Source organism: Coloeus monedula (genome assembly GCF_965178545.1).
Source record: "Coloeus monedula genome assembly, chromosome: 1".
Classification (NCBI taxonomy): Eukaryota; Metazoa; Chordata; class Aves; order Passeriformes; family Corvidae; genus Coloeus; species Coloeus monedula.
The window spans coordinates 95035489-95048478 of NC_138781.1; positions in this window are offsets into that span (position 1 = coordinate 95035489).

A 12990-nucleotide genomic window follows, 5' to 3' on the forward strand; every position below is an offset into this window, starting at 1 on the left:
AGAACAAAATAAGACAAATCAATTTATTCCCTCTGACACTATGACAGAAATTTTGTAAACTCTATTTGAAGTCCCAACAGCAATTTCATATTTCAAATGCTGCAGCTGTCCTGTCAACAGCAGTTAACTTCCCATTATTAACATACACAGCCAGATTAGGAAACAAAGCTCAAACTCTTAAGTTTTCAGAAGTCAAAGGTATAAGCAATTAAAGATGCCAAAATCTTTCACATTTTTTATGATGGAGTCCACAACATAATGAAACATTCTTAATTTTTTATAAAAATATAAAAATATTCCATTGTATTGTATTCTATATAGGAAGAATGAGTGAAGATTAATTGGCAAAATGTTTCTGATCCTTAATAATTACAGTCATTCAGTCTGTGTACAACTAGATCATTAACAGGGATTTTTGCCTGCCTCCTATTTTGATGAGCCAACAAACGTGCCCATTTAATTTCATTTCACTTCTTTGACTTCGAGGTAAGCTACTTTCCCCACTAGCATATTTTTTACTTCCTTTAGCTTCCATTATATTGTAGGAGTAGTAGAAGCAAAGTCTGTCATTTCACTGGCGCATCTGAAGGTGTTTTAGAGGCGTCAAGTAATATCAGGCTCAGACATTTCTGTTCTTCCAAATATTTCCTACCCTTGTCCTGGAACTCCTGACTACATGCTGAATCCTTGTCTCATCCTCTGGTTAATAGAAAACCAGTTGCTGCAGTGTGTGGTTGCTCACACTCTTCTCTCTGACTGCTGACAGAAACTTGCGATGAGTTCAACGAGATGGGTTAGAGTTCCTACATCTGGAAATCTAGAGCTGGTCACATCAGATGGTGTCAAAATTATTGAGAAGCTGAACACATGATCAATGTAGGGTTGCACTGTCCTCCTTTTATCAGTGATGTTACACATGGTTGTGATTAGGTCATACGCGCCTTTCTTCTCTCTGAATCTGCCCTTTAACTTCATGTGATCCTTCATCATCTGGACAAGGACTTTGATCTTAGGCAGAATCTGGAAGATGTTATAACTGTAATAACACTTTGTTATGCTGTCTTTTCTTTGTTGAGGGCAAAAAGATTACCTTGGTCCCCTTATTTCTCTGACTATCCTGACATTGGTGCAAATTTCTCACATGAGATCAGCTCTGATCACCAATGCTTTTATCGGTTCTCATAACACATTAGCTACTGCTGTTCCTCTTTTTAAGGATAAGCACATACTTGGTTCCTCTTACTGACCTAATAGCTTTCACTCTGTTGTCTTTTTGTCATCATCCAATGTGGTGAATAGCTCTGATGAATGATGTGGACTGATGCATCCAGCAAGACGCTTAATATTAGTAAATTTAAACACTGAGACCATCTTAAAGCCTAAAACCTGCCACAGATTTGCGAATTACCTGGTTCACCATATTCACACAGTGAGAAACCATTGCACAAAATTGTCTTAAAACATTATTTTTGATAGTAAAAAGAAAAAAAGTTGTATGAGAATTGATAGGTAGATGTAATTTCCAAAAAAAGTGCATTATTTCCATTATTAAATTATGGACTGGATTCTGAACCCATCCTATTTATTGGTTGGCTGTGACATTGTCACTCCAGTAAGCAGGAAAAATAACCCTTCGAAGTGGTGAAACAAGAGGAAGCTGCATGTAGGTGTTATTTTTCCAAGATGCTGAGCTGTCATTATGGCCTTCTGGTATGGTTATATTACCTTGTATTATTCTAAACTTGGTGTGGAGAGATGGCTGGGAGTAAAATTAGAGGAAACTGAGATGTTGTATTCATATCCTAGCAAAAGTTATAGCGGTACAGGAATTATAGGGTAAAATACAGCTACTAGTCCTTGGATGGAATGTGGTTGGTGTGCTCAGGACATATTCTATGATGATTCCCCACACACACAATCTGTAACTCTAAAGTTGCTGATTCTGCTAAGGAGGATGAAGCAGAGTGGAAGCACCATGGCCAGGCTCTATTGAAACCCTTGCAGAGATGGGACTTTGCAGCTGATAAACCACATGTCAAACACCTGTCAAACAAGGAAGATAGGAGATATCTTGCTGCTGAGCCCACAACTGTGAAGAAATCACTTCCCTCAGATGAGCCTGGTTCATTATAACCTAATTGTAATATTAACGCACTTCCATCCCAAAGTTACCCACCTCCAAGTTACAACTGCTCTTTACTGAACATGTATTCTATGTTTTATAACTGTATTTTTAAGAATGGAGCATGAGAATTTTACACCAATCAGTAACAAAGGTATGTATGACTAGAGTCCCTCAATCTCCACCTAAACATAGAGAAATATTATAAAAAAATTTTAAATAATCCAACCTAAATGCCATAAGCACAGAGGTGTTTCTTTGGGTACTTTTAAAAGCTATCTTATTGCACTCATAGTCCAATTATATTAATTTGTAATTAATCTTGGAATATCAGGAAAACTTCACAGATCTGGAAGACCCTTACATTGAAGAGAAAAAAAAAAAAAGAATGACTGGATGTGAGTTGAATTGAGAAATAATTTAAATGAGAACTTTGGCAGAAGGGTTTAACATTGAGGTTAATTAAGTTCAAAGTGATATGGTAGAACTGGAATGTCTTTGGTGAGAGCAATAAAACAAAATCCCAATCAGAGGCAGCCATTGGTGGTGTTCCTGGTTTCCCTTTCCCTCACAGCTGGCTGCTTGCACTTCAAAGTCCAGGTGTCCTCCCGGCTTGCACTAACACAAGTAGGGAATGATCCACCCAACATATATCTTCAAGTCTTTCTTGTAGATACATTTTTGTTAAGCATGACTGTTTGGATTCATTATAGGTGTAACTGAAAAAAAGTTTAAAGGGATGTGATATATGAGAAGTCATATTAGATGATTTAATAGTCTCTTTTGGGCTTTAAACCTGATGTTATGAGACTGTGATTGTTTTCTTATGATCCATGTGGAAGGAATTTAACCTATTTCTACAAACTACAAGTATCTCCTATGGATTCTCCTAGTCATATTCACCACTTTCTACTGGAATATGCAAGGCCGTTGAAGTCTTGTATTTTCTTGCTAGAAGGTATTAATAGACTAAGAAATGCACCTGCAGAAGAAGAACTTGATAAAAATAAATTAAGCATAACAGTTATTAATATGTCTGTGTGAAACTTGAGCAAAGTCCCTCTAGAATAATGGAACCCACATGTCATTGTAAATACACTAATTTCAGATTTTTGAATTTATTTCTTATTTACAGCTGTATTCATCTAACAGTAAGAGGGTGAACAAAGAGGTCTTCCTCCCAGACAAGAACTAGAGGAGTCACATTGGTGTGGCCTTTTTTCTCTTACTTTACCAGGGTTTTACGTGGAGGAGGTCAAATGTTCCTCAGCCAGATGTAACTTTCTTCCGACTGTACAGCTTGGACTACATCATGCTCTGAGAAAAAATCCCTAGCAATGTGGAAATGCTTTTCATGGAAGAAACCAGGTGAAGGTGAAGATGACTGCTTGACTGGGAGATGAGTGTGTGAATCTGAGAGGAGGCAGAACGTCCTGAGATCTCTCAACTGTCCCGTTACTGGTTGCTTTATTGAAAAACAGAATAAGTGAAGAGGATAATCTGTGGAAAATTTTGCAGAGGACTACAAGGGTTACTCCCACCTCCCACCTGACTGTTCCTGTGAAGTTTTGTACAGTGAATTGTGACAGAGTAAACTGGGAAGAAATCTCTACAGATTACTCCAGTGTCATAGGTTAGCAAGCATAGTCCCGGAAGGGACGTCCTTGCTAAGGGGTGCTTGCAGTTTCCTCTGGGAACCGATAGAACCTATCAGCTGGCCAGTTTGAATATGGACAATTCTCTAAGCCACTTAAAGTTGTGAACACCTCTGTGATCCACATTTAAGAATAGGCAAACCCCCCCCCAGCTCTCTCTCATTTCCAGCACTGGGACAGGTGGCTGCGGGCCCCGTGTGGGGGCCAGCGGGCCCGGCCAGGCCCTGCTTGGGCCAGGCTGGGCCGTGCCACGGCCATCCTGGAGCCATGGACCTGTTCCAGCCATGGAACCCCCCCCACTGCCTTGCCGTGGGCAGCCGGAGCGGCTCGGCTCTCCCCCCTCTCCACTGCGATAAGAAAAATTCAACATTCCAGCTGCAAAGCTGCAAGGCCGAGGTGAGATTAACCCTTTTAGTGCTGTGAAGAGCTGAAACCTGAGGGAAGAGAGAGAGGAGATGCTTAAAGCTGAAATTCTGTTGTGAAGCTATGATATATCAGAGTACCCATTGTAATTTCATGAAGATATGGGGGGTGGAGTGTTCAACTCGTGAGCAAAAGCACCTGCGCCGAGATAGGCAGATGCTGACGCAGCTGTAATTGCATGAGAAGTTTGGACAGAGAGAGATGAACCAGATGAGGACTTTTGCTCCAAACGGGAAAGGAGAAAACCTCAGTCCCTAGAGATGAACCAGATGAGGACTTTTGCTCCAAACAGGAAAGGAGAAAACCTCAGTTCCTAGAGATGCTCCCAGAGATAGTCCTAATAATGAAGATGAGGAAGACCCTTTGCTCCCAGGGAAGGGGAAGGGCCTCTGTTTTTGTTTCTGAACGGCTCAACCTTAAAATTGTACCCCAGAAAACTTCAAGAGTGGACCCTTGAAAGCAGTTGTGGGAAAAGCTGCAAGTCAGGGGAAGGGACTCACACGCAGGCAGAGAGACTCCTCTTCCTAAATGGACTGAACAATATTTGGTAGTGGGCGGCTGTCTCGTTGTGATAATGTTTTCATAGCACGAGCAAGAAGAGACTTCTCTTTCTAAATGGACTGGACAAGGTTATTATGGCAGTGGTAAACAGACTGAACATCTTAAGGGTTGTCTTTTTACATTGTCAGTGGGAGAAGGGAGGAAGGTGGGGGAAGGAGGAGAGTTCTGAAGGTGGTATAATTTTTTTTCTTCCCTCTTTTAGGTCTGTTAATAAACTTTATATTCTTTCAAGTTTGGTGCCTCCTTTGCATTTCTCCTAATTCTTATCTCACAGCAGATAAACAGTAATGAGTATTTTAGACCAAACCACTACATCCAGTTAGCCACTAATACTTCCAGAAATTGCCTAAATTGAGAGAGGCTGGAGGGAAAGTCTGGGGGATGTACCTGCAGTACTTCAAGATCCAGGTTTTCTAAGAAGAAGAAAAACAATTTAAAAAAAAAAAAAAGAAAAAGACTGCATATTAATGAATGTCTAAGAAGAAATTTGCTGTAAAAATAAGACCCCCAGAAAAGCAGAGTTTTGTTTGCTGAAGTAATAGGAGACTCTATAAGAAAAAATAAAAGAGAGCAAGCTACATATTGATTGTCCTCTTTTAAGAGGCTTGAAAATTTTTTATGGATACTCATAGTATTAGACAATATATTCGACTAATCCATGCAATGTAAGAAAGCTGGTAAACATGGAAATATTACACTTCCATCTAAAAATAAAATAAATATTTAACCGGGAGAGTACCTTTTTTATCTGTGAGAAAACACAGCTTAGCATTGTTACCAACCAGCAAAGGGTAGCAAATTATTTACTTTTTCATTTGTGGCAGTGCATGATAAATGTATTTATAATGTGTTGTCCATAGTTCCTTATCAAAATAAGTTTCAGGCCACAACAATTTGTTATTACAGTGTTCCCTCTATACAACAACTTCTTGAAAAGTTGATATCTGGTCATTGAGAGCATATTGTATTACATGTGACAAAAAAAAATTCATGGCATAATTTTCAATTCTTCTCCCAAGCTTCTGAAAATGTAATGTTCTAGAATCACTTTTGCAGCTGCTCAGAAGACATCCCAGGCAAAACTATGAAGAAAAGTCTTATGATCTAAAGTGAATAATGACTCTTTCACCAACATAAATACTTCTGTATATTAGAAGAAATGAAAAAGCATAAACTAATTTATACTATTCCCAGAAAATATTTCTCTAATTTTCTGGTCATATAATTGATTAGAACCAATTTAAAAAACCTTTCTAAGTATTCTGAGTTTATCGAGTGTGATTTACAGCTACTCCTGTCTACATAGCTTTACTTATATGGAACTGAAATACTGGGTTTAATAAAAAACTATTGCTCATGTCAAGCAAAAGAAAGCATAAAGATGTTTAAAGGTTTTAATGGATTTCCTCAAAGTAGTAGTAAATCAAACACTAAAAATTATAAATATGTTTGCAAACAGATAGAAAAGACTTTTTAAAACCACGACATTTTTCTCTTTAGAACAACTACAAATATTACAAACTCTGCCCATCTTTTTACTAAGTGTCCAGAATTATTTCCTGAATTCATCAGCTTTGTACATTTTAAACTTCTATGAAATACATTTATTTTTTCCATGTTAATTTAAGAAATTTTATTCATATGTTTTGTTCAATTACTTATTTTTTGTCCATTTAGGTAGAATAATTTTTTTTTTTATTAAGTCACTCTTTCCATGTTTTAGCAAGATTCTTGAACTTTCATTACTATTATGGAAGTGATACTAAGATTTTTGTCACCATTTTTCTCATTCATAATGATGAAAAATGGTGGACTATTTGGCATAGTATACAAATCAAAGAACCCCATCACCACGTAATTTTCTCAAATTTATTGCCTATTGGTGTTTGAACAACCCTTGGCAATCATTCCCTAAATTACTCCCTCATATTGTCTGGAATATTTTTAGGGACTGTGACAATTAACCTCATGCTGGTGGTTTTTTTAATATTTTGGGTTTAATTCAAACTTATTTGTTCATTGATTAAATTGCTTTCTACTTATGATATTCTCTTTCCCAAAAAAAAAAAAAATCCACTATGGAATGAATTTTATTCTTTCTGTTATTCTATTTCTACTTAAACTAAATTATTTGAAGCTGATATTCACAAATAGATAAAACGTGGTGGCTTGTGATAGCAACTTCTTATTAATATGCATTTGAGATAACTATGCTATTAATGAACAGGCAGGCCATGAATTAACTATGTAAGACCACTAAACTGAGTAAAAGAAATATTCTTTGTGATGCTTATGCTTTTTTCAGGAGTTGAGGGTGTCATTGTCTGGTTTGCAAGGAAAATACCTCATCTAACAGAACAGGAACAAAAGATAGCAATTGCACAGCTACTTATTTTAGGTAACTTGAAATCCCTGAATTAGCAGAGGCTTGTGATATTTCTATACTTCATTCCACCAGAAGCCTCAACCCAAAACCCAAAGCACTCTTTAGTTCAGGGAGAGAAATACCAAGTAATACCTTTCTAGAAATAGGACTGAATTGTCACTGTACAATTCCTTTAATTCTTTGTATATCTTAAATTTTCTCACTGCTCTGCTAGTCCTTTACTGAGGCATTCTGTTTTCCTTCCTGTCTTTGATTATTTCCTTTTTTTTCTGTTTGCCATAGTGTGTGTAGTAATATGCCTATCATTTTTACTGTTGCTTTCTTTTAATTTTTCCTTAGGCTACTTTGTGTCTTTAAGCAATGAAACTGCTTTCTTCAATTAGATGTCCTAAAGAATAAGCACATTTCTTTTTAACAAGAAGTTTCTTTTAAACAGTTTACAGTTTCCATTTCCATTTTCCCCGATGTCTAAAATGTTTCTGAGCAAAGTTTCTGTCCTTGACAAGCTATCCTTTTCAAAATCCCAAGTGTATATAATAAATGCATAGTATACTCTATTTGTACACATGCTCATTTATTGAGTAAAATATGAGACAGATCATGAGAGAGATCTTGTATAAATACACACAAACCCTTGTTGAATATGCTTTTTTTAAGTTTAAAATTGGTCTTTTTATTTCAGAGGTTTCTATGACAAGCAAGTATTGACAGAGTGAAAGCTCTGCAATATTACAGCAGATTTCACCATGAGATCCACAGGCCAGCTTTTCTCTTGGTCCTTTCTCACTTGATGATGTCACCAAGATAATCAGCTGTATTGGTTATCAATGGTTCAGAATTCTGGAGATTTTTTTTAAAGGTGGTTAATTTTTTTCTTTCTAATTCTTCCTCATTGCTTCCCCATTTTGAAGGGAGGACCATGGAATTTAAGCAAGGGGTAACCTTTTTTAATCAACTATTATTATGTTATTAAGTGCCCTGTTGCATGCTGCACAAAATCCAGAGATTATGTATAAACCCATTACCCAGGCATGCTATTTGCTGGAATGTTCATCTCTTTCATTAATTGAGACACAGATTTTACTTGTCATCTTTATGTTTCAGGAGCAATTAACAGCCACTGAGATCAGAGACAATATTTTTGAGAAATATAGAATATGTTGAATTGAAAGGGACTCATAAGGATCATCAAGTCCTGGCCTTACACTGGATACCCCAAGAGTTACACCCTGTGCCTGAGAGCAGTGTCCAAACACTCCTTGAACTCCATCAGGTTGGTGCTGTGACCACATCCCTGGGGAGCCTGTACCAGTGCCCAGCCACCCTCTGGGTGAAGAACCTTATTCCTGATATCCAACCTAAACCTCCCCTGACACAGCTTCAGGATCCTCTCACTAGTCATGAGAGTGAAGACTGGTACCTTCCCCTCTATCCTCCTCGTGAAGATGTTGAAGACCACAATGAGGTGTCCCCTCAATGTCCTCCTCTCCAGGCTGAACAGACCTAGTGACCTCAGCCTCTCCTCATTCAGCTTCCTCTCAAGGCCCTTCACCATCTTCATTGCTCTCCTTTGGATGCTCTTTAACCACTTTACATCCTTATATCGTGGCCCCCAAAACTGCACACAATGTTCAAGGTGAGGCAGCCCCAGTGGAGAGCAGAGCGGGACAATCCCCTCCCTTGCCCGGCTGCTGATGCTGTGCCTGATGCCCCCCAGGACGCACTTGGCCCTCCTGGCTGCCAGGGCACTGCTGACTCATGGTCATTCCCTTGACCAGGACCTTCTGGTCCCTATATTTACATGACAGCTTAACTCAGAAAGTGGACAGTCATCTTGTGCCTCTTGTCATATTGTGTTTGAGAAGCTGAAGCTTACACCAAGCATAATGAACTTCTCTAAATTTTTTGTAGGGAAAAAAAATATGTGACTTAGAAAGTTGTTATTTTGTGCATTTTTTTAATGCCTGCTAAAAATAGAGGACGCTGACTGCCTCTATATTTACCTTTGTTCAAATCAGAAAGTAGCATAAATCCAGGGGTACAACACTGGGTAATGGCCTTTCTAATCCATCCCCTGCTTGGCTACTGCATCCCACTATTTGTGTCCCTGGAAATGGGAGTTACTGGTGCACAATACACAGTGAATAAATATCATTATAATGCTTCCAATTTTATTCTCAGTTTAATTGTTTGAGTTTATGTACCTGTCATTTGCGACTGCATAGAGATACTCCTGGTTTTTGGACTTGGAGGTGAAATTTGTCTTTTAGTGAACAAGTAAGGACCTGCAAGTTGCATAAAATAATTTGTATCTTATTAAAAGATCCAGAAGGCTTTCAGACTCCATAGTTCCATAGTGGAACACTGTTTCTACTGGTTTTAGCCCCAAAATAAAATATATTTATTTAAAAACAGATTCTTATGCATTGTCAAATTTCAAAGATGGAAGACAACTCTTTTAAATGAACACATTTCCAAAGGTAGAATAAGGTAGATCAAAATTCAGCCTCTGCCCAGGAAATGTTCAGAGTTCTCTTTCTTTCTGCAATCTTTTCCTTGTCCTCCAGGGATATCTTAGATTCAGCATAAAGTATTGATATTTTACAAAAGAGAAATAAAAAGTCATAATCCTTAAATTTTCTATCAAAGATGTTGTGGAGAATAAGTCCCAGAATGCTAAAAAGTAAGGTAAGGATTTTTTTCCTTAAATAGAGATGAGAAAAGAAAAATCATCAAGTTTTCAAGAATTAGTAAAAGGAAGAGACATTGCTGTCACTCAAAAAAAAAATCAGTAATGTTGTGGTGAAACATTCTTTAAACGGACCACTTAACTTCCCTTAATTTGGTCAAGGTAGTGTTAAAATTATCTCCTCAGACTTCCTGTAAAAGCAAGAACTGGTTTCAGTTATTTAAGTTGAAATATCTATACTACTTGCTTGGAATAGTAATGGAGGATGTCAAAGGGCATTCCTAAAGCTCAAACAAGCGTTAATAACACCTTCAATATTCTTGCACACAGATTTAAACTCTTCGTTTGAAATCTTTATGGAAGCCAGAAAACTTGGTCTTGGAACCATTCTTACTCAGACCCTGGAGGGTGAAGAGAAGATCATTACACATATTCCCAGTCTGCTGACTTAAGTGGAATGAAATTATATAGTCTTTAAAGCAATAGAAGCACCATTTACAGTCAGGGCCCTGCAGCACTGTGACCTTCTTTCTCTAAGCTGTAGTTATTGGCAATGCCAGTATGAAACCCACAGCTTAGACTCCACCTTGTCTCCTCATTACAAACGACCTTCTTTGTAGTCCTGGGCCCTCCATGTTTTTGATAGAGACACCACACAGCCAACTGCACAGTGTGAGGAAGAAAGAGGAAGAATGCACCACATTTGCAGAAGGTGTATTTAAAGTCACCCCCACATGTCAGTGGGAGTGTAGCAGACATTTCTTGTTCTGTACCCAACCCATATACAACAACCCAAGCAGCTTACCACAAACTACTTCCAGTTTAAAACATTCGGAAAATATTAAAAAGAAAGAGACACTAGTAATTTATTTTCTTTAATGTTATAAAAAAACCCCTCTTTTTTCTGTGAAAGTACTCATTTTGGCTGTTGTTCATTCATCAGTGTCTCTGTTGTTTAAATATGGATGAAGCTCTTCTTTCATCTCATGAGTTAAATTTCAGATGCATAAACAGGACAGTGAGAGAATTCTGTTTTCCAAAGACTGGATATGAGATGGTGCTTCCAGGGGTTTTATTCTTGCACCTTTCTCAGATGGAAAAATCAGATAATCCACCTACCCCTAAAAATTTCTCTGATCATAAAGACTTAGTGATTACCTGCATATATGCAAAATTTACTCATAATAGCCTGGTGTCATCTACTAAATCAGAAGTCAGGTTTTGACTTTTTTTTAATTTAGGGTGGTATTTTTATAATTGCTAGTGGCTTCGGGTTTTCCTTTTTGTTCACCAACCAAAGAAACCTCAACCAAATTTTCTTCAGTATCAAGCAGGTAGGATTTGAGCTGGCATTAAAGGCAGATGTAGATCTTGCAGACTTTCAAATTCAGTCTTGCACTGATGTTTTCAAATTTTAAAAATGTGACAACACTTTTGAAAAATTTTATTTCTATTTCCAATTATATGGTTATGAAAGTGAGCTCTGCAAAATGTAAATTGACATGATACTGAAGATTTTACAGCCAGATAGGCCCCTAGCACTCTAAGAAATAACCTCTCTTAGGTTGAAATCTCTAATTATGGACTCTTACAAAAATTGCTGTTAGACTAACCAGAAATCAAGCAGCTAACAAGACTTTATAGGTCTTCAGGGGTTATGCAGAGACCACACAACATAGACTGAAGCAAATACAATACATAAAATATGAATTACAGGAAGATTTTTGGGTGTTTTCAAACATTCTCAATTCATGTTAAGCCTGCTTAGGGTTTAAAATCTTTGGGAGGAGAATCCTATGAACTAACTTCATGCAATACACAGTTTCTAAGGTTTAATTTCTAGCTACATTCCGACAAGGAATATAGTCTGTAACATAGCATCTTTCCCCAGTAATGCTAAATTCTCACCAGTGTACTTCTACCTTAGAACAGGAATTTCGTATCATGATTTCTTATGCCCCAAAGAATGGTTTAAGATGGTGTTTTGGTATTAGCTAAGAAAAAATGTATGAGGAAAATTTCAGTTGAGTAAATACAGTTTCCATCTGCTGAATATCTACTTGATATTCTCTTGTTTCCAATTACATCTGTCCTTGATAGCATATCGTAAAAAATTGGTACTCATGAGTATTTGTAGCCATTTGTATATATGTATATATGATACTAGAATACAGCAACCATTTCAATGCTGTTTTGTAGTTGCAGCAGGGAATTTATTTTGTAAGTGTGGGAGGTATACCTTAAATATAATAGACCTATTTTCATACTTAAGTGCCTTTTTTTGCCACATATAGGAAAATAACCATGAAATTTCCTTAATGTTAATCTGAAACTATTGAATGTCTTGTTATATAGTTGCATATATCGTTATATAGAGTTAAATATTCTAACAATGTGCTAATAATAGAGCCCAAGATCCATATCTTCTGATTGTATTGAAGTTTTCTCTGCAGTTATTTCCCTTAAAAAAGCCTGGAGCCTCTAATACGAGAGATGCTTTTAAAGGATGCATATAGAATGAGGGAATCTCAAATACTTAGTGCCAGAAAGAGGACCTTATTACAGACAAAGCCTGGGTTGAGTGTCTTATGTCTTAGGAAAAAAAAGATTCTGAAATTTTCCAGGTTTTTAACAACAGTGCTCAAACTCGTAAAACAAGGCTAAGGAACCTAAACACCTTAATCATGAAATGTTATAGTTATCTGTAGAAGATGATCTTGAAGGAAAAGGAACACTCACTGTAGAAAATGTGGTTATATTTCATTTTCTGAAATCTTCTGATGTCCAGTTGATGGGGGTGGAGAGGAGACCTTGTACAGCAATAGTGCACAACGAAAGCGATGTGTTTGCTAAGCTGATCGATACCATGATTAACTTGGCCCAGCAAAAGACTGATCAATCTTATTATTGATCAGCTTAGCAAACATATTAGTGTGCCTGTGTAGTATGGCTACACTGTGTCTATAAGTGTTTCATCAGGATATACATGGATGCAGGTATTCAAATAAATTTGCAACAGATACATACTGTCTGTCCAGAACTCCAGCAGGGAAAAATTGATCACAGTCTCTTGCACAGAAGGCAGAAAACTGGAATTAGATTTATATGTTAAAAAAAGGTACATTATTTAAATACAGAACGCAAAATAAATCTT